Genomic DNA, 26,145 nt, shown 5'->3' with positions numbered 1-26,145 from the left:
TGATCAGCAGGTAAAACCCGCGGTCTCCGCCCGAAAATAAGGAGTTTTATATTTTTTTAAGTGTTTTAATACATACACACGGGTTGGATATACACAGACCCGTGTATACACACATTTAACTCAAGGCAATGTCGCGTATAAGGGATAAAACACTGTTTTTTAAATTTTAGGACCAGGTCTGGAAGGAGGGGTTGCCCTAAGCCATGAGTACAGCATCACAAACCATAGAAGTGAGATTTGGAGCTATAACAATGGCCACATTATGGCTAGTAGTTACAATTGTAACCACAGAGAGAATACCGTTAGTGGCTATATCTAGCATTTCAGGCCAAATGAGGTGCCACCGTATCTTTTGTAGAGTCTTCACTTTGGGAACACTAGGGAAAGCAAGCCTCTCATAGTATGGTCTTTGCCTAACTACTATAATTGTCATACTATTTAACAAAAATCTCCAAACAAGGGGTATTCATAGCAGATCTTCACGTCTTTATGAGGGCCCTTTTAGAGGAATCCCTCAACCACATATTTTTTTAGATATTAAATTCATAGAAACAATGAAGGGAGAGGATCCCTCCAAGACATCAAACACTTTTCTACACAAGGTTTATGATAACATTGTTTTTCCCAACTAATTAACTACTTTAGATTTGCATGTTGTCTATTTTTTGGGATTAATATGAGCAAATAGGGAGTTAAGAAAATATTCAAGATTGTTCATGAAATCAAGGGTTTGTAAATTGATGGCTTCAGATGAAAGTGTCAACATGAAATTCAAGTTTGACGAAATATATCTTGAGCTCAAGGCTCAAATTATGGTTGATCCTACATTTGATACATTAAAGACACTTGTCATTGGGTTAATAATACATTGAAGGAATTCTTTGTCATCACGTTTGCAATAGTTAAGCTTAATTAAATTAACACGACAATAAAAGGAGTCAGTGGACAAGCGAGGACTACATTAGTATTGAAAGTTAAAACTATAACTAGAGAGGGCATGTTGTCACCAGCTATATCCATCGAATTTCAAGCCAAATGAGATGCCGCCATTGATTTTTAAGAGTCGCAACTTACACAAATAGGAGATAAGCCTTTCATCTCCTATATGGTATTCATTCGACTAATACCAATGTGCTCCTATCTAACATGAATCTTAAGAAACAAGGGGGAGCCACTGCAGATCTTCAATTCTTTATGAGGTCCCATTCAGGAGAATCCTTCTATTTTCATATGAAATCCATGGGTTCTGTCTTTATATATGAAAACAACTGATAAATAAGTGAGGAATGTTCATAAATTAGTTTGAACATGAATCCACTGGTTCAAAATTTCCCCCCACCAAACAACACTTTAGGCACTACTCAATTCTACATTATGTACCCCAATTATCAAAATTAAATTGTGCATAATTTTGTTTTATTAGATAAAAACATACTAATACACACACAAATGTTCAAAATTCAAAGCATATATACATACATTTTTCGTTTCTTCTTGAGGGCATGCATTTCCCATGCCTTGATAGCAATCCAAGGACTCGATATGGTCTTCTTGACCTACTCTTTGTAAATGCAGATGTCCACATCCAATTTCATGATTTTTTTTTCTCCCTTGTTCATCTACCCCAACCCAAAAGGTTAAGTTACATAGTGGATCACAGCTACTATGTCCGATCATTCATGGCAGCTACAATATACAGGAAATAGTTGCTTAACACTTACCTTCTCATAGACCTCTTCAACATATGGAGGAGGGCCTTCCTCTACCTCTTGATACTGAATAATAGCTCTGTCATGTTTTCTCGAGTCAAACTCTTCAATATACTATCAATATCGATGAGAGGGTGTTAACGCTCCCTCCTGTACTTATTCTCTACTATTTTGGTAAAGGAATGTTATCTGTGTTTTGTTTTCCCACCAATCCTCCATGAAAATACCCTCTTAAAATTTAAATGGAGTGGGAAAATAATTTTCTCATAAGTCAAAGCATTTTAATGAAGGGTAAAAAAGTTTTATCATAATATATATATATATAAAATATGAATATAATAAATACATTAATTCTTTTTAAAGTTATTCAAATATTGTAAATATTTTTATATTTTTCAAAATAAACGTGGAAACTAGGTTGAGTTTGCAAGCCATTTTTTTTTTGCATTGTATATGACTAGTCTAGATTCATCTTAACTTCTTGATTCCTCTCTCTCACCCATTGGTATATCTAGAGTTAAGATAGATATATATTGGCTTAGTTATTATTTTTATGTTTTTAATTTTTATTTTATTTTTACGGAGTCAAAATGTTAAAGAGGGCATTACAACATCTTTACCATGGGAGAAGAATTCAACACTCGAGAAACCCTAGATGCCCGCCAAAAAATTGCAGGAAGAGAAAAGGGTCATGGAGTTTCAGGCTAGAGTAGGGCATAGTTTTGACGAAGAGTGAATAGGCTCTGATATCCTTGTCAAAATACAAAATGAGATTCAGTGGTAACCATGATTTTTTTATCCACGTGATATATCTTTTGGACAGAGATGGTTTCCATGATAAACCCTTTGAAGACAGACATTGTACTCATCAAATATACTTTTTAGATGAGATAACTTACTTAATGCACTTGAATCCGAAAAAATGATATCTGAGATGTTGATTGCTTACTATTGGACCAACATGGAGGAGGAGGAGTTGGTGGATTATGAACTGGAGGAGGGGGTTTTTCAACAAATTTGGGCTAGTCCCAAGGATTTATCCATTTTCATTTCGAATTCAACTTAGAAGGTCACCATATTGTGGCTTTTGGGCCTACCAAGTCTTTAGAAAGAAAAGTTAATAATTCAATAGGCAACCGTCTAGCAGTTCAGAGGTGCTAAACCTTGCTCTAGCCGCGCACTATTCGGGTCCTCTAGTTTTGGCTAGCCCAGGAACTAAGCAAATTTGTTAGGGGTTGCAGAAATCTTCTTGGGGTTCTTTGGATCTAATTTTAGTTTCCCTATCATCACAGAGATTGGAGGAATACATGCAATGTGTCATGGGTTCCTTAGGGTTTTCATAATGTTTTGAACATAGTGAGGGTTCTTCACTCTCAGAAGACTCTCTAGATTTTTTTCCAATATATCCTTCATCTCAAGTGCAATCAGCTTGGCCCTCCTTCCATGAACTATTGAAGGAGATCCTTTCCCCAATGATGAAAGAATGTCAAACTAACATCGTGACTGGTCATGGGGTTTTCGGGGAAAAACACTCTTGTAAATAGGGAGTTATGATTCAAAGGAGTCTGAGAAAGCAAGGAAGAGGAAAATTCCTAGTAGTGTCAAGAAGAAGAACAATAAGAAGGTATTTGCTGGAGTTGACCTATAATTGTTCTTGAAGTTAATATATAGGTAAAATAGGACGAACTTTTCAATACAAAATATAAAATGATAGGAATAGGCCAACTTGTGAAAGTGTAAAAATTGGTATGCTTTAAAGGCACTGATCCCTTTGAAAAGTATTAAATTTTGTAATGAAGGTTTAGCCTCATTCTATAACCCTTTTGGCATCCATCTTAGGAATTGGTGTACAATGCAACACTTCAGAATAATTTTTGTAGTAGTGATGTCAACATTTGTAAGGTGATATGGGGTTGGAGTTGGCCTATCAAAGCTCATTGGTCTACTTTGGAGCTTCTCTAGGGTGATGCCTTAGATTCTTTGGAGTACGAGGGCATGGTTGGATATTTATTTTTTATTGAAGAAGCTTTGGGGGCTGGATACTGCATCAAAACCGCTTGTTTTAAACAGGGAAGCACTTTCCTCTCCATCTCTTCAATCACTTATGGAGGTTGAAACTAGGGGCACTTTGGAACACTCCACTCTCTCAATTTTTCCAAGGAAAGCATCTCAATGCAACAAATTGTTGTAATCTTGATTGCTCAAGATGGATGAAAAGAAAAAAATAAAAGATCAAGAAAGTGAAAAATATGAACCCCAAACAAAAACAAATCATAAAAGTGTGCAAATTCAAGTGCCCCTGCTTTTACTTTTATGTGGAAAATAATGGTTGTGTGCAACTTGTCATAAATGCCACAACCCATGATAGTCAAATAGCTTAATCTTGACTAATTCATGCTTTAAATTTCATGTTTATATATAGAGAATAAATATCTGGCCAAATTGTTTAACCTTGGCAGATCAATAGTTAGGTAGAGAAATAAAAATGTGATCATAAGCTTAATTTGAGCCATTGGAAGTTATAAGGTTAGAATTAGATAGTTTACCTGTCAAAAGAAAAGGAAAGAAAGGGTCTACTAGCCTAAATGCACCCAATAAAATAAAGAAAAAATGTTTGGATAAGTAAAGGGTAGGTAGAAGAAAGGTTGCAGATGTATAAGGTTGTTAAATCATAAGCACTTTATCATGATTAATCATATGTTTTAGTGTGCAGGAGCATTTATGAGAGTGAAAGGATTTTCACTAGTTTACTTGATTAACTTCCCCTAATTTCATTCCCCTCCCCCACACATACTTATTTACTAATTTCCCCATTTTCCCCTCATTTATTATGAAAGTACCCTTTTCCCTTCATTTTGACCCTTACTCCTTGGTTTCACACATTTTCCTAGAAAATAACCCTCCAAAGGTCGCCCCCCTACTCAAAACCCCTTTTCCCTAGTGTGAAACCTATTCCCCATTGAAAAAATCACCTTCCCCCTTATTAATTTCCCTATTTTACCTAAAAAGCCCATGAAAACCTCTTATCCTATGTTTTTATCACCCCCCATATTATTTAAATTAATTCCCCGATTCATATTTCCCCGAAAATAGCCTTTTAACCCACCAACCTAGGTGCAGTTAAACAAACCTCGCCACATTAACCCTTGAAACCGCCTCGCCGCCAAAAGCCAAAACCATTCACTATTCATTTATGAATTCCGCACCAAATTTAACCATTATTTGTTAAAACCCAAAAAATCCCCCTCAGAAAATTGACCTCCAACTATCTCCTCCTGCCCGAAAGCCTCCTCCAACTACTTCACTGTGTATCCCTGGAAGCCCTATCATCCATTGTTGTGTTGTGATTAGCAGAATAGGAGCTTGGATAAATAGTTTTGATACTAGTTCCAAAAGCTGTTTACTCCAATATTCGTAAGGAAATGTATTGAAAGGCCTTATGCAGAAGGAAAAGACAATTATCTCAAAGCAAGAAGAAATCATGTACACAGAGGCAAACGATATTTTCAGGAAAATAATCAATATCCAATTACCAGATACTGAGACATGGGAGAAACTAAATGATTCACTGTAGAATACACAGTAAAAATGTAAAATGCATAGTAAAAATGTAAAATGTATAGTAAAAATAAAAGGGCATAATAAAAGGATATTGACAGGTCATCCAGGTCAAAGTGTATCAGACGAAAGGTCAGAGAAAATAAAACATCCTGTGTGAAGACCAAACAACAAAGCAAATTAAAGTGAAAAATATCAAAATATCAAAGCCAGCAGAACCTAAATAACAGTGATAGCAAGCAACAGTTCAATAGTTGTCTCTATCTTCTTGCATGAAGATATTTCTTTCTCCTAGATTAGTTCCCAAGACAATTTGGGATATTTTGTATAATATTTTTGTATAAATACTTCATAATTCGAAGTATTGAAGATGGATTTCTATACATTTGTAAAGTTATTTTGATCATAAACTTGAGGGTTATTTTACCAATTTTCAAGTCAGCATACTGAAGCAAGTAATAAATAGATTGCATTATAGGATTCATGGGTAGAGATATTACAGTGAAGTATTTTCTTTGTCAATTTTTTATTCTCTTATGTTTTTTCACAAAGTTAAATGTTATCTAAATTTGAATGAATTAATCTGGAAATTTATCTCAGAATTTGTTCAGGTACACTCTATTTTTCACAATTAATCATTTACATGTTTTCTTCTGATATCCAGATTTGAGAATCCTTAGTTGCTCTCCCATCTCGGTTGAACTCTTTCACTTTCTTCAAAATCTGGCCTAAGGACCCCTTAATTGCTCTTGGGATCCAATTGAAAACCACTTCACCATCCAGCCTTGAGATCTGAAGTAACTCCACTATCTTGCCCTGTAGACACTATTTTTAGAACTTGATCCAGTCCTCTTTGTTTGACATTTGACCCCATAGCCCAATGGTAATAAGACAACCCTTTTCATCTAACTAAGTGATCCCACCACCAACTCTAAATCAAAAACCCAAGAACAACCATAACTAGCCTAAAATCAAATAACCAAACAAAGTAAGAGAGACTCCTCTCTAAGATTAGGAAGGCTAGATCGTCATCTCCAAACTTGTTTTGTGGTTACCACTACCATTTCTTTTTCTGAAAACTTAGAAGAAATTTTGGAGTGATACCACTAGTTAGTTTTGAGGTATGATAACATGTGCTAAATAGTGCCAAGGTATGCCAAGACATGCCAGGTGCTGAGACATGCTAGGATGTGCAGAGTGCCAGAGTATGCCAATATCCATCAAGGAGTTTCAAGGAAACAAAAGAAATAACAAAGCTAAAATGCAAGTAAATGAACACATAAGAGGGTGAATATGTGGGGACTTTATCTTTTTCAAAAGGGGCATGTGAAGAACACTAATAATAGGTTCTAATGCATGCCAAGTTCCAATGTGTGCCAAGTGCTAAAGTATGCCAATGAAATATGATGACAAGGTGTTCCAAGGCATGCTACCGACTACAAGGCATGCCAACACATGTTAAGGGAGTGTTATGCTATGATAGAGAATTCCAACATGTGCTTGGGCATCCTAATCATGGCAATATGTTCTAGGTACAAATAAGTTCCAAGACATGTGAGGTGACAAGGAATGTTAGTGTGTGCCAAAGCATGTTAAGGTGTGACATGAGTGTTGAGGAGTGCTAGTCCTATCTCATTAATAGAATTTATGGAGCTTGATTATGTATTAAATAATATAGTTCCTACACACACTAATGGAAATTTCTGTAAAGGGAATTTGATATATAATAAACCTAATAAAGATGAATCATGTGTTGACTCATAGGAAAACTATATTCTTATTACTTGAGGGAAATGATACACACTAATTTCCTCTTAACAAATTGACTGACTCTAACCACTATTGCGTTGGACACATAATGAAAATGACTCCACAACAATGGTCTTAAATCATTATCTTTTGACAAAAAATATAGTAACAAGTACATAGCACCACCAAAAACTCATTGGAATGATCAATGATGATGAACATTTTTTTACCGCCAACAAAAGTAACCAAAAAGAGCATTGCTGAGGGTTAATAAAATATCGTTAGTAGAAGTGTCACCAAAGAGAAAATTAGTTATGGTCCTTTAATGACCGTCACCAAAAGTGTCACCAAAGAGAGAATTAGTGACGGGCCTATAATGACCCTCACCAGAAGTGTCATTTAAAATGGCTTTAGTGACAAAATTTAAAGTACCATCACTATATACACTTACAAAAATGTGTTTTTAAGGACTGTCACCATATGCGACATTGGTGACGGACCATAAAGGTTCATCACAGGCATGACCCTCACCAATGACCCTTTTTGTTGTAGTGCTGGGTCCAATAATGAATATTTTACCATGACCACTATAAGTAAAATATGCTTTATCACTAGCCACATAACCACCATGATTAAAATATTGGACCACTTCATTATTCATAATCTCATTAACTAATTGAGTACCAAATCAAATCTCATTAACTAATGACCATCAAAAGTAAAATATTTTTTATGACAAACCACATAACGACCATAATTAAAATATCGAACCACTTCATTAGTCTCACTAACCAATTGAGTAATAGTGACTAATTGTAATGTCATACTCCATAGAGACCTCCATACATATTGTTCATGTGAATCCCATAGTGTTCCTGTGAAAATATTAGTAACAAGTTAGGTTGACATCAAGGACAACATATAGCCATAATGGCAATAGATATTGTCTTTTGTAAATATAGTACTCATACCTCTTAAGTTTGTACAAGATCTGGATGGTTATGTAAAGTTGATCAGCTCAGTACTTGCAACATTCTTTTTGTATATGGGGGCTCATTAATGCTCATGAACCTCTGTTCCAAGCATTCAACTAGATTCATTTATTTGAGAGTTTCTCATGATCCTATGTCAAATAGAGCATCAATATTTTTCATTTTGACTTGTATCCTTTAATGTAAGAGTTTCATCATATCCTTCTCTTCACGTTCCTCAATTATACTCAAATTCATGTAGGTTTTAACCTTCTCAGAAATTACCTGCATATGAATTGTAAAAATAGAAAATAAACACTCGCAAGAGCATAAAACATAAAATAGATATACATAGAGATTTTCCCCTAGATCCCAAAATCGGGAATACCAGATTGATTTTTCATTATGTTCCTTTCAATGTTACAATACATATATATACATGTTGAAGCATCCATAAAGCCCAATCCATTAACCCTAGATTAGAACATAATCATAGTTCCCTTTACCGGATCTACAAAATACCATGGATATAAAACCATCACGCACTAGACCATGTGTGAAATCCATGCAAAAAACGATAGGTAGGTCTGCCCACCTAATATAGGGTCCAAGAAAAATTTCCCAGGGTAGCACCCCAGGCAGGGGGGCTACCACCGCCCTACATACCCCCCGACAAGGGTGGCAGCCGCCTCCCCTGTCACCCCCAGCAGCACCTCGCACAATGTACAGGGGGTCTTCCATCCCCCTATGACCCAACATTCTCCCACTTGTTTTTTTCTTTCCATAGGGGGACATAACAGAGCTTAGTCATTGATCCAACCCTACAACACCCATTATTTCTCTACACCAATAAAAATTCTCATCCCTCACAGACTTTGCCAATGCATTTACAATATTTTTCAAAGTGTGCACCTTTACCAGAAACATAATAAGTGTTCTTTGCCAAGAAAATTTCACTTTGGCTATCACAGTCTATCCTTATAGCTCATTGTACTAACCACATACTTGATCACAACCTCTACAACCAAACTACTTCCTTGCTTGCTTGAGTGGCTGCCATTTATTCTGCCTCTGTAGTTGAAAGTGCCACTACAGACTGTCTCTTACTCTTCCAACAGATTACACCTCCAAATAGGTTAAACATATACCCACTTGTAGATATTCTTTGATCCATATCTCCAGCCCAGTCTGCATCAACAAATCCATGGATGTCCACAACTCTCTCCAATCGTGGTCTTCCTTGATAGCACAAGCCATAATCACTAGTGCCATGCAAATACTTGAAAACCCAATTCACTGTTGTCCAATGATCCTTCCCTGGTTTTCAGATAAACCTACTCAATACTCCCAATCCATGTGAAATGTTTGGTCTAATATAGACCATTGCATACATCAGGCTAACAACTGCACTTGCATATCGAATACAGGACATGTCCTCTTCCTCTTCTTGTGTCTTGGGACATTGTTCATTAGATAACTTTACAGCTACAAGAATAGGAACCTTCACCAATTTACTATCCTACATATTAAACCCTTGTAGTATTGTCTCGACATACTTCCTTTGGTTTAACCATAGCTTCCTCGTTTGTCAATCTCGTTTAATTTCCATGGAAAAAATATAGTTTGCAACACCAAGATCTTTCAGGTTGAATTTGGAGGACAATTGGGTCTTCAAATCCTGGATAATTTCTTAGTCATTTCCAACCAACAACATATCATCCACATAGCAGATCATATATATAACATGGTCACAAATTAATTTAAAATACATGCAATGATCTTCTTCTCTTTTGGTGAAGCTAATTCCTCGTATAAATGTATCAAATTTTTATACCATATCCTTGGTGACTGTTTAACCCATTAAAACACTTTTTTAACTTTCATACCAGTTCTTTCTTACCCTTCACCATAAAGCCTTTAGGTTGCTTCATGTAGATCTCTTCTTCTAGATCCCTGTGAAGAAATGTTGTCTTCACGTCCATCTGTTCTACCTCAAAATCAAAAGAAATAGCAACAGATAAAAGTAATCTACTAGAAGATAGCTTGTCAATAGGAGAAACAATATCACCAAAATAAATTCCTGACACATGGGAATAGCCTTTTTCTTTCCACAGGGGGCCATAATAGAGCTTAGTCGTTGATCCAACCCTACAACACCCATTGTTTCTCTACACCAAGAGAAATTCTCAGCCCTCACAGATTTTGTCAATGCATTTGCAATATTCTTCAAAGTGTCCACCTTTACTAATGTGCTTTGTCTTTGAATGATAAGAAGGGTTCTTTGCCAAGAAAATTGCACTTTGGCTATCACAATATATCCTTATATCTCATTGTACTAATCCCATACTTGAACACAATCTCTGCAACCAAAATACTTCCTTGCTTACATGAGTGGCTGCCATGTATTCTACCTCTGTAGTTGAAAGTGCCACTACAGACTATCTCTTACTCATCCAACTGATTTCACCTCCAAATAGGTTAAACATATACCCACTTGTTAGATATTCTTTGATCCATATCTCCAGCCTAGTCTGCATCAACAAATCCATGGATGTCCACAACTCTCTCCAATCCTGGTCTTCCTTGGTAGCACAAGCCATAATCACTAGTGGCATGCAAATACTTGAAAACCCACTTCACTATTTTCCAATGCTGCTTCCCTGGTTTTCACATAAACCTACTCAATACTCCCAATTCATGTGAAATGTTTGGTCTAGTATAGACCATTTCATACATCAGGCTACCAACTACACTTGCATATGGAATACGGGACATGTCCTCTTCCTCTTCTTGTGTCTTGGGACATTGTTCATCAGATAAATTTACACCTACAAGCATAGGAACCTTCACCAGTTTACTATCCTACATATTAAATCCCTACAGTATTTTCTTGACATACTTCCTCTGGTTTAACCATACCTTCCTCTTTTCTCAATCTCATTTAATTTCCATGCCCAAAATATAGTTTGCAACACCGAGATCTTTCAAGTTGAATTTGGAGGACAATTAGGTCTTCATATCCTGGATAATTTCTTTGTCATTTCCAACCAGCAAGATATCATCCACATAGAGGATCATATAAATAACACGGTCACAAATTAATTTAAAATACATGCAATGATCTTCTTCTCTTTTGGTGAAGCTAATTCCTCGTATAAAAGTATCAAATTTTTATACCACATCCTTGGTGATTGTTTAACCCATACAAAGACTTTTTCAACTTTCATACCATTTCTTTCTTACCCTTCATCGTAAAGCCTTTAGGTTGCTTCATGTAGATCTCTTCTTCTAGATCCCTGTGAAGAAATTTTGTCTTCATGTCCATCTATTCTACCTCAAAATCAAAGGCAATAGTAACAGATAAAATTAATCTAATAGAATCTATCTTGCCAATAGGAGAAACAATATCACCAAAATAAATCCCGACACATGGGAATAACCTTTTTCTACTATCCAAGTTTTGTATTTCTCCACCTTTCCTTCTGCATTCATCTTCTTTGTAAAACCCAATTCGTCCCAATGGGTTTCCTTGCAGCCAAAAACTCCACCAGATCCCAAGCCTCATTTTTATGAAAAGATGCCATTTCATCAACCATGGTCTCTTTCTAGAATTTTCCATCCTCTGAATCCATTGCTTCCATCACAGTTTTTGGATCATCATCAGTAATAGATAAAGAAAAATTTGAACAATAGACAGATGGACTATACCTTTCTGGCTGCCTTCTCTCTCGAATTGATCTTCTCACAGCTAGAGTTTACGGCTCTTCATCTTCTGATTCCTCTTGTACTGTAGAGTTTGATTCTTCCTCCTTTAGCTCAAACTCTATCTTATTAGGCTCCTTTGGTAGGAATTCATGTTTAATAATATCTTTCACCTTTCTAAACACCAAATTTCAGTTGTACACAACCTTCCTTATTTCTAGGTTCAAAATCTTATAACCTTTTAAACAATCCTTATACCCAATAAAGATGCACTTTTCAGATTTACTATCCAACTTTGTTCTTTTCTTCTTTGGAACATGTACATATGCATCACATCCAAATACCCTCAGATGTGAAAGAGAAGGTTTCTTACTAGTCCATGCCTCTTGTGGAGTCTTATGCTCCAACATTGATGATGGAGATATGTTGACCAGGTAACATGCAGTCACCACCGCCTCTATGAAGAATTCATGTCCTAACCCGACATCACTAAACATGCTTCTTGCCCTTTTCATTAATGTCTTGTTCATTCTTTATACAACTCCATTTTTGTCAAGTGTGTATGGAGTAGTCTTCTGCCATGGTATACCACACTTCTTATAGAACTCTTCAAATTACTTCTTGCAAAACGCTCCACCATTATCTGTCCTCACCACCTTTATCTTCTTCTTTGTTTGGTTTTCCACCAGAGCTTTAAATTCTTTAAACCTGTCAAAGACTTCAGATTTCTTCCTGAGGAAATGTATCCATGTATTACTTAAGAAGTCATCTATATATGATACATAGTACACAGACTTTCCTAATGATGGAACTGACATAAGTCCAAACAGATCACTGTTCACAAGCTCTAATATATGTTTCGCCCTCTTACCACCAGAGGGGAAACTCAGTCGATTTTGCTTCCCATATACACAATTTTACCAAAAATCAAAATCCAGACAACTATTAGACATATGTTCTATCATACCATTACCAAGAAGTATTCAAAAGCCCTTCTCTCCAATATTTCTAAGCCCTTGATGTCATATCATGGTCTTTTCTCGAGAGACCACTAGATTTTCTACTTCACTTTCAGGAACCACATAACAGTTTCACCCATCAATAATAGTGCTACCTTGAATATAGAGTTCCAATATGAACTCCCCACCTCAATACCAGTGCTCCCCGAGCCATCTTGAAGGTATCTTTCTCAAACACTATTTTTACACCTGCATCATCTAGCTTACTTACAGAAATTAGATTTCTAGCCAATACAGGAATATGCAGAACACCTATAAGTGTTCTAATCCTTCCACCTTGTAAATTAAGCTTGACTTTTCCACAACCAACGATTCTAGCCTTCCTATCATCCCCTAAGAATACATCACCACCATCATATTTCTCATACTTGCAAAACCACTCTGTATGAGGAGTGAAGTGAAATGATGCATTTGAGTCAATCAACCATGCCTCATGATCTACATTTGTAGTTGAAGAAGAAGACAAGTACACATCCCCACCTTCATCTGAGGTGGTTTTTCCCTCTGCAAAAGGAGCATCATCAAATCCCTTTCCTTTCTCAAGATCTTTAGATTTTTCAGTCCCTTTTATAGTACCATTCCTTTTCGCATTTCTAGCACACCTTTATAGGATTTTCTAGAGATTTAGATCTCCCACTCGAGGAATTATTTTTGTTTATGTTATTGGATTGACCTCGTACAAATAAGGCATCACCATTCTGGCCCTCCATATTTTTTCATCTCATCTCCTCTGATAGCAAGGATGAGACTATTTCATTAAACCGCAAGGAAGTTGCATTCCTACCTATTGCAACAACTAGACTATCCCATGAATCTGGTAGAGAACATAACAAACTGATGCAGTTATCTTCATCAAAAATTTTAATATCAATAAATAATAACTAGCTTACAATAGTATTAAATGTTTTGATATTCTCTATCACCAAGTCTCCATCTTTCATCCTCAGTTTATACAACGTTTTCTATAGGAAAAATTTATTCACTAGAGACCTAGATTGGTACAAAGTCCCTAACTTTTCCCAAAAAGTATTTGCCAAATCTTCCCCTGATACATTCAGCAACACTAAATTTTAGAAACACAATCGTATTTTTCTCTTTTCCTTCCAATCCAACTTCGCCTAGTCTTCAACTGACATGGCTATTGGTTTAGTACCTAGATCTACTGCAATCCACAGATCTTTATCCACCAGTAGATCCTCCGTATTAATTTTCCACAACTCAAAACTCTGACCATTAAATTTCTCGATCTCTATCTTTCCACTGCTCACCATCTTCTTTCACCACAAGAATCGATCCCATAGATCTCCCACTGAACAAGGTCTACCATAGGCTCGAGCAAAAACCCCTCAGTAGCAAAGGCATCCCCTTGAAGCTAAAACAACTCTGATACAAAATGTAGTTTTAACCATGTACAAAACTTACCAAGCATACAGATTCTAAAAATAGAAAATAAACAATGGGGAGAGCATAAAACATAAAACAGATATACAAAGAGATTTTCCCCTCGATCCCAAAACTAGGACTACCAGATTGATTTTTCATTATGTTCATTCCAATGTTACATATACATGTTGAATCGTCCATAAATCCCAATCCGTTAACCCTGGATTAGAACATAACTATAGTTCCCTTCACTAGATGTACAAAATACCATGGACAAAAAACCATCATGCACAAAACCATGTGTGGAATTCATGCGCAAAACCATAGGTAGGTCCGCCCACCTAATATAGGGTCCAAAAAAAATTTCTCAGGGCACTACCCCATTGCATACCCCCTGACAAGGGCAGAGGTCGCCCCCCCCCCCCCGTGACCCCCACACGCATGGGGTAGTCGTGGAAAGAATATAACACAACCCAACAATTCAAGTCCTTGTTCACTAATGTGAAGAAAATATTATCATCCACATATGAGATTATTTCCACTTGATTACTCTAATCCATAACTATGAGGCTTTTCTTGTTTTCATTATTCTTTTGATTATCACGATTGAGCTTTAATGCCATTTCCAACACTTCTCCTTTGTGTTACCATTAACATTGTAGTGTTTGAAAGAATATTTGCACTAGTCTACCATGGTTATAGTCTTGTTGTCTTTACCCCTCTTTATTTATTATTTCTCTCCACGGAAGCTTCTTGGTTTTCCTTTCACTTTGAACCACTTGACTACCCTTTCCTTTGGCACATTTTTCTAGGTATTGTTCATGTACACAACCCTCATCCATAATTTTAATGATCATTTACTTTCACAGAGAGATATGTAGCCCCTCTAGATACTTGAGGAGTACATTTGGGTACTTGGGACTAATGCACATCATCATTACAATCTTCCTAAATTGTATGGTGTACTCTTGAACACTCTTCTCTTGTCTTTTCCTAAATTAATACACCAATATCCATTGGTTGTCTGCATACCTAATAAGGTAGAATAAGGAGTTTATGAGAGTCTTAAAATACTCTCATTTAATTATTGGAGTATCCCCATCCAACCGAAGGTTTTCTTTGTGGGTTTGCCGACAATTTAGGGAATGACCCTCTAATTTAAAATGAGTAAACAAAATTTGGTTCCTTATTTATGTGGTGAACACTAAAATAAAACTTTTTTTGTAAGTTTGGGTGGAACTACATCATCACCATGTCCAATATATTACCCTGATTAGGGCAGGTAATTGAATTGGTGACTTCACATCAAGGAGTTCGTTAATATAACACCTAATAATCATCTATCCAAGACCCTATGGACCACACTAAAATAAACATTAACCTATTAAGAATGGTGATTTAATTTCAAAAAAGTGATCTTACCTTTATATGGCTTGATGTCCACCTTTGCTTTAATGTTATGGAGTCATGTTATGGAGTCATGTTATTAGTCAAATACTTACTATGTGACAATGCTCATTCATATAATGTTATACATATGGGTTACCAATCCAACACTTCTTATGAGATATTCTTCAAATTAAGAATGACTATGTACCATTATGAATACCTCCTTAGTTAAGAGAGAGTGTTGAAAAGTGTAACTAGGTCCAATGTTCATAATAACATGTGTAATTGTGATTTTAAGTAATTGATGAAAATAAAGAAAAATAAAAATATTATTATAATGCTTGTCCCATGGGTTTCATGAGAAAGGAATTTCATTTTTAGCAATGGCCTTTAGGTTTTGTCATCTAGTAATAAAAATCAATTTGAGTCTATGTTATGTATGAAGGACCCTTCTTGGGAATGTTACATTTTGTATGAGTCATTAGATAAGTATAAATAGCCCTCCAAGACAATCAATATCATTGAATATCATTGACTCGAGGACTATAGCCCTCTAATATAAGTATACGTAGCCATCCAAGACTGTCATTAACTCGAGGAAGAAGGACTTCATCAAGGAAACCTTGTGTCTTGGTATTGGAGTGGAAAATAGGTCAACGGTCTTCGTCTTCATATTCATTAATTGGAATCTTTATAAGAAGAATTTGTTTGTGTATTTCTCCCAAGAAGGAGAGGTTTTAGCCTTGGATGATATCATATATTCTATGTCTCTTGTCTCTTTATGTTTTATGCATTGGTAGTTGTTTGATGAAAAATAAAAAAAATAAACTAATTAATGGAAGACCCTAATCTAAGAAAGTAAAAATAATTCACAGCAGTTATTAAATAGAATAGAAATCACCTAATCTCGATGCACTAGATTTCTCAACACTCCTAACCCCTCAATTTTCCTCCTAATTTGACCTTTAAGTTGGAAACACCATCTTCTTTTATTAGTTCAAGATCGTTGGTTAGGGCCACCCTAATGATATTCACATTTCAATTTATATATACAACTTTCACTTCCAACCACACAAAGCCCTCTTTCTTATTAATCTTAAGGGTTATCATAAATTGACTCATTTACCATGGCTAGGGTCTTATGACTTTCTACTTAAAGTTGTCCAGTCCCATTCAAATTCCTACAAAATATCGAAGGAAAACTATGATACCAATATGACCTATAAACTATTGTGGATATTGCACTTCACAATTTGTCATAGCATATCTATTTAAAATAAATCAAAATCTATGATATGAAGGATTAATTATATTTACACTGCATATTTGTTTTACAACTTTAGTAGACAAACTAAAAAAAATAGAGAATATTGAAATATAAACATATACCAATCAAAAAGTACACCAAAATATGCTTTAGGAAACCCTAATGAGACAGTACCCAAATGGAAGGAGATGTTACTCTACTCTCTTTTGTCTAGAATGAAAATGATGCAAATACAATGGAAAATTAACTCTATATGGAGTTACCTAAGAATTGTAGCTTGTGGAATATTACAAAATAAAAACCGTTTCTATTTTAGAATCTGTTTATCCATGCCTGACCTCTCTTCTCTAATATAAGAAAAATTACTCAAATAGAATCGAACGCATTTTCCTCTAAGTGGCTATGTTATAACATAGCATAATAGCCAACTAGGGATTATATTTGACCCATTCTACCTTCAAGATTAGTTCTAAATCAAACATTGTAAGGTGTTGTTCATATTCCACATTTTTTTAGCCACTTTTGCATGAGTAATGGAGATATTATCACATCCTCTCCAATTATGAATGTCAATCATGACAAGTTAACTTCTAGGATGCATGCATTTTTCATATGGACTCTATTTGATACCTTTATTGCATGGCTAGAAAGCTATTCAAGTGTAGAAAAAATCCAAAGGTTGTAGCACAAGTGAGATGTTTTGGATCACAAAATACAACATTTATTTCCTCAAACTACCTCTGGAAATTTTCAAACCTCACTTCGCCAATGTATGACCTTTCAGTAAAAATGGTCTTATGAGCTGATTCCTCCTATTTCTCCACTTAGGAAGCATTAAAATGGATGGAAATAATATAATTATAAAATTTTAATGAAGACCACTCCAATTGTTGAAGCATTTGCATCAAAATCTATTTCAAATACCTCAGTAGAATCTAAAAGTGCTAATGTTGGATATTTAGTTACCCTATTTTTCAAGGTTTTGGGGGCATTTGTCATTATTGTGGACCACTACAAAGCTACATTATTCATAACCTTACTAAGTGGTGCAAAAATCCCATAAAATATTATGATAAAATTTCAGTAGAAAACAAGAAACCATGGAAACTCCTCATAAGAAATGCACATATATGAATTTATCAATCCACAATGAATTTGATCTTTATAGCCTCATTGGAAACTATAATATCTAGCTAAACAATCTCATCCTGCAAGAAAGTGTACTTGTTCATGTTAATTCGTGTCGTGTCACTTTTCGTCCTTTCCAACACTCATTTCATATGCCTCTAATGTTATCCCTTGGATCTGTTGAAAATTACAGTTTCATCAAGATCCATAGTAATCAAATTTTCCATAAATAGATTAAATGCCTTATTCATTAGTGTCATAAAATTATTAGATACATTGATAAATCCAAATGGAATAATTGGCCACTCAAATTGTCTATCCTTCATGTTCAACATTATATTCCACTCATCAACTGCCTTATCTAAACTTGATGGTACCCAATTGTTAGATCTATCTTTGAAAAGTATTTTTTCCCACTAAAGCAATCCATGAGGTGTAGCAAACTTGGTAATGGTAACAAATACTTGATAGTAATAATGTTAATACCTTGTAATTTAATGCATATTTTTATTCACCATACTTATTTAGTTTTAAAACTACTAGGAAATTAAAATGATTATTCTTAAATCAACGCCCAATTAGGTAATTCATACACCTACCTATTTACTTCTCTTCTTACCACAAGAGTCAATTTGATAAGGATCATTGTTAGGTAGAATTGATCCTAGAATCAAATCAATATAATGTGAAATACTTATCATGGGAGACATTCCTATTGGTATATCGCCAGCAACAATATTTGCAAATGCATCCAACAAATGTTGAATCTCCAATAGCACATAATTATTTTCCTTCTATTTTTCTACCTTCTTTAGCAATGAGGCCAAATAGAATTTTCCATTATTTATTCCTTCATACATTTTTTGTTTTAGCACAACATTACATGACCACTTCTACTACCACTACACACAACATCATTATTGTCCATTTTCATTTTCTCGTTTTTAGTCATCAGCTCTAGCTTATAATATTGTCCATCCTTATTGAATTGATATGTATTTTCTATCATGGATAATCTTCCTATCAAACAACCATTATCTTCCTAGTAGTGCATGTCATGCATCCACATCCACCATGTCTTCTAATACTTGGTTAGTAAATTTATTGATATAGAAACTTGATAAATATTGCTCCATCACATTGACTTCTTGAAAAATGCTATGGATTGGGATGAGGGATAATATTTAATTTCAGCATATTGAACATTTTCATAGATAGAATGTTTTTCGTACTCCCACCATCTATGGTAAAATTAAAACATTTACCTTAAGCATTGCATTTAGTCACTAAAATCTCTCTTCCTCTATTTATCTTTTTTCATATCCTTTTTCCATGTTTTAGTAACACCCTTCTAAACATAAATCTTTGACTCTTTTCATGTTTAAGCACTAAAACATTATTTTTTATAGATAACGCTAAACATGCTTATGTGACATGATTTGTAGCATCATTCCTTCTTCCTAGATTGTGCTTCTTTGGTTACTAATATGCTTGATCTGAAATGATCATATGTTAAAATTGATGTAGAATTGATTATGCCAACAATGAAATGAACATTAACTTAAAGTGTTGAAACCATGAGAATTTCTTGAGAAGAAAGACTTTACGACAGAGGATAAGCATAAGCAAGATGCCAAACAGAATTGAAAACAACAAATACATAGCAATACTAGATAGAAATATTGAATATGGAGTTCGTCCCTGATGGACTACGTCTTCGGGTCCGCTTTCAAGATTGACGACCACTTTATTAGGATTGAATCTGAGGACTTAGATTACACAACAAATTCACCAAACGGAATATGCACACATGAACTTATGGTCACTGTCATAAGAAAGCTCTTAGAACCAGCTTTCCAATGCTTGTCTCGATTCCCAATTCTGACTCTCGATGTTCCTGTTACAGTGAACACAAAACAACCTATATCCTTTAGAACCTACACACAAAACTCAAAGCCACTCCTCTTCCTTCTTCCATGAGAAAACCTATTTTTATAGCCCTCCAGATGCATTCTAACTCCTTAGGCTAAGTTTATGGATGCATAATCTGAAAATAGGTTTTGTTGTTATGACGTAGAGACACCTAGGGATAAATTGCATGTTCATCGAATTAAATTTCTAGAAAAAATACATTTCAAAACCCACATTAGACCATATAACAACAGAAATCCGTTGGAGATCAAACTGACTGTGCGTAGTTAGTTGACCACCCATGTGAATAGGTTGTGGTCTAACCACAGGCGGATACATCATGGTCACCTTTCTGGTAGTTTCACTAATGTTTGGGGTGCGTTAACATGCTATCACCACCATGGTAATGTTACCTCACTTGGCTGTGGTTTCAATGTCATTGTTAACCTCCTCCTGGTGAACTGTCTGTTCACATGCCTGTACCGAGGCAGTTACGGTTAGGTGGATTCTCGTGCGGTTACACTGCACTGTTTGTAACCCTGGCTGCTACGACTACTCACATGGTCGTGGCCCCGATGTGGTCTAAACCCCGCAGTTAGGACTGATATATAATTGTAATGTTTTGTAATGTTTTGTTGTTACAAGGGTGATGGTTTTAGACTTAGAGTTATGGTATTTAATGTATTTTTAATACATAGGTTAGGTCGTTCTAATGCAAGGTTTGCACCTTAGCTTTTTAGGGCTGGGTCTTGGCTTAGCTTTTAGTATAATGGGTTTAGCTCTTAAGTTAGGGTGTGTTATTAACATAATTTTGTTCTAAAATAACCATTTACAAAAAATTGTCACAAAGTGACATTTGCAATAAACATCATATGGTGATGACAACCAAACATTGCAAATTCGACGACAAACCCATTCCGACGACTAATCCTACAAATGGATGGCAATCACATGTCGATGACCAAATACTGATGGAATTGGTGACAATCACATGATGAAAACAAGGTATCAAACCATATCACCCTAAAAACCATATACATTACCGAACAACCTGAACCATAAACATCACTGTCAAAACTGATGACACTGGACCTAAATTCTGATGACGAAACTGAACCTATGCATCTGATCTGACAAGATCCTCCTAGATCAATCCTCTCGTCTTGAAAGCTTTTGGACCACAAAATTTTGGACTATACAGATAGTAGATGAGGGTAGAGCTCCCTCAATCTCCACCTTGTCTCGAAGATGTACCAATGCATTTGATCAACCACTTGAAAGTGATGACCCTGATGATGCTAACCATGGCACATTTTGAATCTATGAATTGTTCCATCCATCTGTAGTACGCAAAACTTGTGAAGATGGTCAAACAACCTGTTATGAATATGGAAATTCACTTCTTTCCCTAAAGTAAAATGAATTAGTGATTCATAAACATCCTTGAAAATAGTCTCTACATGATATTGTTCAATACTATTGACATGTATTAACAATCTGTATTGCAGAATGACAGAGTCAATAAAAGACATTTTTGACATCATACTAGTTACTTGACTTGTGATACTTTCCTGATTCCTTATTACTAAGTGAAATTGTTGTAATAAACCCATAAAACTATAATATGAAAACTTTTGCAACTTCATTTGATTTCGAAAGTATTGAAGTGGTTGTCGATTTGTTTGAATCAGTGTTTCCTTATTAATTAAATGATGTTTCCATTGATTAACGCTTTCGTCCGATGCATAAATTTCTCTTAGATGTATTGAATACTTTGACACTGCTTTAGAAAAGGATTTGATATGAAAACGAATAGGCTTCCTCTCCACTTGAGAAAGGGCTTGCAAACTATTTGAAACATGAAATGGTGACACAATACAAGACAATTTTAACACTAACTTTCCCCAATACAGACCTGCATCCATGTAACTATTAACTTCCAAACTTGGACTGAACTAATTCATTCTGACATTAGTAAGAGGAGATATCGACATCAATTGTAATTCCTGTTCTATTCCTTGTGTATGAGTAAGATGTTTCGTTTCGTTAAATAGAACTAGAAAGTTTTCTACCTCTTAGATCAAACTATCTTTAAATTGAGACTCACTACTTGAAAAAACATCATGTCGATTCTTATGTTGTTCCTTTACACACATGATTACAAATACCTTACTTGAAATTATTAATCGCTTCATCTGATTAGCAAGAACTAAATTCAAGTGATTTTTACTTTGATGTGCCCTGACAATAAATTCAACCCCTTCTTTCTTAAGGTGATATTTATGATATCTTCTATAAAATATTGCATCTTGATCATAAAGATAAGGACATCCTAAGACAACTCCACATATGTCTACTGGAGCCACATCTAAGTCCACTTCATCAATGTAATTAGTTGTAATGTAAAATCTTAATCGACATTATTTTGTGAATTTTATCTAAGTTTATTTATTTAGCCATCCTAAAGGGTAAGGTCTTGGATGATTCCGTGTCTTCAAACCCAAATTCTTAACTAAATATTCAGATATTAAACATTGTATCTATCTTTGTGTGCTTAGAATTTATCCTAATGTTAAATAATTCAGCTCAATTATCCTCATTTGAAGGATTGATGTTTGATGAAAATGCAATAATATTCGAACTTGAATCAGTGTTAGAAGTTTTACCTATCAAAACTATGGTAGTTATCCTCCTTTCGTCACCCGAATTGGAACCTAGATCTTGCTAGACTGCTTCAATTTCCTTATTTTCATCCTTCTCTTTAAGGAACTTTTGGGGCTTAAGTTTTGGATGAAGTTTCCAACACTTAGATTCATCATGACTGATTCTCTAGCAATTAGAACAAGTAGGTCTTTCCTTCTGAGATATCATTGATTTCTTTCTCTTCGAATTGTTCTTCCCTTTACTTCCATTGGAATCCTTAATTTCAAACTCTTTGGATGATTTCAGTGAAATTTGAATGGTCTACCATCTGATTCGATATGTATGGCTTGACCACACAATTCATGAAAATTATCAGGATTAAACATCAATAATGTATGCTGCAAATATGAATGTAAACTGCTGATGTATTTTAATAAAGTTTCATGTGTATCCAATGAAATACCAAGCACCAATGCTTTCTTTCCGAACTCCTGAGTAAACTCCTAAACAATCTGCCCTTTACCTTTCCTCAAATGCTGCCAATCAATAACAACTTGTTGCATGTATCCTAAAGGATAGAATTGTTTCCTAATAGCTTTCAAAAACATAGACCATGAAGAGATGATTTTACCTTTTCGCTTTACATCTATTTGAGTTTTACTTTCCCACAAGATTGAATTTGTTCCCCCCATTCTAAGTGTTGCTAAATGAATTTTCGTTTTATCATCACAAATGTTCTGAATACGACAATACACTTCTAGCTACTTAATCTAGTTATCTTGCTTTTCAGGATTCATTTCGCCATCATAAATAGGTAACTCAAATTTTACATCAAGTTTCAAAAGAGATGTTTTCTTAGGTTTCTTTTCTATTTGTATTTTTCATTAGAAGAAGAAGAAGAAGATGATGGTGATGGAGATGATGGAGGTGAAGGTGGTTTATCAGCCTTCCCTTTACCTCTGTCCTTCTTCGATGTCCTTGAAGAAGAATTTGTATCTTGAGCCCTCTTATCCTCGTACAGTTCTCCCAACATCTGCAGCATAGTCAATAATGCTTGCTAAAACTGTTCATCGGTCATCTTATTTTTTGGCGTTTCACCTCCATTAGATCCTATCATGGTCGACTTATGAACGAATCTTTTCTTTCCAATCTCTAGATTAATCTTCTCAAGGATTCCTTCTCCACGTTGCGACTTTGACCTAGCTAACATTCACTAACAAATTATGCATATGAAACCTGCTTCGATACCAAATTATGTGATCTGAAATGATCATATGTTGAAACTGAAGTAGAATTGATTATGCCAACAGTGAAATGAATGTTAAGTTAAAGTGTTGAAACTGTGAGAACTACTTGAGAAGAAAGACGTTATGACAGAGCATAAACATAAGCAATATGAAAAAAATAAGTGAAAATAACAAATATAGAGTGATACCAGATAACAAGATTGATTACGGAGTTTGTCCCTGATGGACTACATCTCCTTGTCCCCTTTCAAGATGGGCAACCGCTATATTAGGATTGAATACGAGGAGGTCAATTACACAACAAATTGACCAAAATAAATATGCACGCAGGTATTTCTGATCATAGTCATAACAAATCTCTCTAAACTAGATTTCCAACACCTATCTTAGTTCCCAATTTTGACTGTCGATGCTCTTCTTACACTAAAAACAAAACAGCCTATATCCTCCAGAACTGGCACACAAAACTCAAAACTAGTCCTCTTCCTACTTCACTGAGAAAAACTAGTTTTATAGCCCTCCAGATGCATTCTAACTCCTTAGGCTGCATTTAGGGATGCATAAGCTAAAAATAATGTTTGTAGCTATGACATAGAGACACCTAGGGATAACTTTCATGGTCATCGAATTAAATTTTCAACAAAAATACATTTAAAAACCCACATTCGACCATATAATAACAAAAAACCATTGGGAGTCAAACTGACTGTGTGGAGTTAGTCGACCGCTGATGTGAATAGGCTACAGTCTAACCATAGGGGGACACCTCACGGTCACCTCTCCAACAGTTCTGCTAACCATTGTAGTATGTTCACATGCTATCACCGCCATGGTAATGTTACCCCGCCTGACTGCGGTTTCAATGCCATGGTAAACCTCTGCCCAGTGAACTGTTTGTTAACATGCATGTCCCTAGGTAGTTACAGTTAGGTGGATTTTCGTGTGGCAAGAATTCGTAGTTTGTAGCCCTGACTGCTATGACTACTCACACGGTCATGGTCCTGACGTGGTCTAAACCCCGCAATTAGGGCTGATATATAATTGTAATGTTTTTTTGTTACAAGGTCGAGGGTTTTAGATTTAGGGTTATCGTTTTTAATGTATTTTTAATATATAGGTTAGGTCATTTTAATGCATGTTTTTCACCTTAGCTTTTTACGGCTAGGTCTTAGCTTAGGTTTTAGTATAATGGGTATAGGCCTTAGGTTAGGGTTTGTTATTAACATCATTTTGTTCTAAAATAACCATTTACAACAAATTGTCACAAAGTGACATTTGCGACAAACGTCTTATGATGATGATAACCAAACCCTGCAAATTGGATGACAAACCCATGTAGAAAACCAATCCTGTGAATGTACGATAATCACATGTTGATGACCAAATCCTAGGGGAACTAACGACAATCACATGTCGACAACTAGGTGTCAAACCATATCACCATGAAAGCCATATACATTACCGGACAACCTAAACCATAAACATCACAGTCGAAGCTGACGACGGCGGACCTAAATGCTGATGACGAAACTAAACCTGTGCATCTGATCTGACAAGATCCTCCTAGATCAACCCTCTCCTGTTGAAAGCTTTTGGACCACAAAACTTTGGACTAGACAGATAGTAGATGAGGGTAGAGCTCCCTCACTCTCCAGCTTGTCTGGAAGAAGTTCCAATACATTTTATCAACCACCTGAAAGCGATGACCCTGATGATGCTGACCATGGCACATTTTGAATCTGTGAATTGTTCCACCCATCTACAGTATGCACAACTTGCGAAGATGGTCAAATGACCTGTTATGAACATGGAAATTGACTTCTTTCCTTGAAGTACCATGAATTAGTGATTCATACACGTCCTTGAAAATAGTCTCTACATGATATTGTTCAATACTACTGACATGTATTAACAATCTGTATTGCAGAATGACAGAGACAATCAAGAACATTTTTCATATCATACTAGCTACTTGACTTGTGATACTTTCCTAATTCTTGATTACTATGTGAACTTGTTGTAATAAACCCATCAAGCTGTAATATGAAAACTTTTGCAACTTAGTTTGATTTTGAAAGTATTGAAGTGGTTGTTGATTTGTTTGAATCAGTGTTTCCTTATTCATGAAATGATGTTTCCATTGATTAGCGCTTTCGTCTGATGCATAAATTTCTCTTAGATGTATTGAATACATTGACACTACTTTAGAAAATATGAAAACAAATAGGCTTCCTCTCCACTTGAGAAAGGGCTTCCAAAATATTTGAAACATGAAATGGTGACACAATATAAGACAATTTTAACACTGACTTTCCCCAATACAGACTTGCATCCCTATAACTATTAACTTCCAAACTTGGACTGAATTGATTCATTCTGACATTAGGAAGAGGAGATTTCGACATGAATTGTAATGCTTGTTCTATTCCTTGCATATGAGTAAGATGTTTGGTTTCCTTAAATAGAACT

The sequence above is a fragment of the Pinus tabuliformis genome, chromosome X (assembly GCF_031772625.1).
Source record: "Pinus tabuliformis cultivar Carrire ecotype Pingquan chromosome X, CPIR1, whole genome shotgun sequence".
NCBI classification, from domain to species: Eukaryota; Viridiplantae; Streptophyta; class Pinopsida; order Pinales; family Pinaceae; genus Pinus; species Pinus tabuliformis.
The sequence above is the reverse complement of the archived record's forward strand: the minus strand, read 5'-3'. Positions refer to the sequence as shown.